The sequence below is a fragment of the Camelus dromedarius genome, chromosome 15, assembly GCF_036321535.1.
Source record: "Camelus dromedarius isolate mCamDro1 chromosome 15, mCamDro1.pat, whole genome shotgun sequence".
Taxonomy (NCBI): domain Eukaryota; kingdom Metazoa; phylum Chordata; class Mammalia; order Artiodactyla; family Camelidae; genus Camelus; species Camelus dromedarius.
Genome location: NC_087450.1, coordinates 35,280,688 through 35,282,189, shown reverse-complemented (window position 1 = coordinate 35,282,189; position 1,502 = coordinate 35,280,688).

The following is a 1,502-nucleotide window of genomic DNA, read 5'->3' as shown; positions in this document are numbered from 1 at the left end:
CATATTTGTTTTTATTTATGTTATTTCTAGTACTTTTAGGCATTTTAGAAGCAGAAGAATGATCAACTACATGAAGTTTCACTATTTTTTTGTCTTTGGATAACAGTCAAGCTTTGACATAGACTGTAGCCTCATCTAATTACATTTACTGAGTGTCTTCACATTTCCAGAACAAATGTATAGTGACATTTCTAGCATCCTGCTTGCATCTCTTCTACGGTTACCTCTGATGGATATAGACATAGGAATAGTTTTCTCTACTAAGATCTGATTTATTTCTCCTAATGTGCTTCTCTTTTAACTAAAAGTGCTTACAGGCAAATAGAATATGCTTGCTGTCCTTGAAAACTGCATAGACCAGTGGGGGAAGACAAGTTAATGTAACATTAAGCAAAATGAGCATTTATCATGGGGGGTTTTCATCTTAGTGCCCTGTGACTAAAATTTAAGCCACATGGTATTAGAGAAAAGAGTTTATTTTCTGCATGATTATGTATTATTCCACTGATTTTAAAATTCTGTCTTGTTACTCTTTGATCAACGTCCCTTCCTTGATAAAACTGGATGATTTATCTTTATCTCTTTGGGGACTGATGTTCACTTTTAATGTCCATCAGAATTCTTGAGTGAAACTATTATATTTCTCAGAAAGATCATAGCATTGAATGGTAAACTCCTAGCATATCCTCATTTATTCTAAGTGTGAAGGCATTCCTCAAATTAAAGAATTAAGTTAAAAGACTATAGAAGAACAAAGTTCATATCAAATAATAGAGCTCATTTGTACAGTGTTCTATCATCCATCATATTACTTTGATGTTTAAGCAGACTTCTTGGTGAAATTTAATGCAATTTATTGGTGATGAGGTTGATGTCAAGAAAATAAATCAAATGCTTATTTTTTTTTCTTTTATCCTCTCTCTTCCTTTCTTTCTCTCTTTCTTTCTAATGACCAGTTCTTTAATCCCAGGCAAAACTCTTAGCTTTCCCTGACTCCTTTATATCTTAGGTACCTCTATCTTCCTTTTAACTTAATTATATGAATTATATGACTTCTCTACTACAAGTCAGAAAGATTACCAGCACCCGAGATGGGGAGGGGACTAAAACTTTGCTGGAAAAATTGGACTTAAATCACAACTCCATCACTCATTTTTTTCTGTGAGAAGAGTGGAGTGAACTGTTTAAAACTCTGGACCCTCCAGCTGGACTGCCTGGATATTAATTTTTTGCTTATTTGTTTTGTGTTTTAGATTCCACACATGATAATAAGCTCAATAAAATCTTTACTTCTTAAATTTTATAAAGATTTAATCTCCATCTAAAGCTTATTTCTCCAACTGTCTCTCTTGCTTGTAGAAGCCCCTACACATCATATGAACCCCTTCAAAACTGTACAGTGAGCGCATCTCTTTGGTGTGTTTAAAGGATAAAATCTTGCACTGTTGCCTGTGACCGGTCCTGAAAATCACTCTGCTGGTTTCCTGCTAAAACGGAGTTCA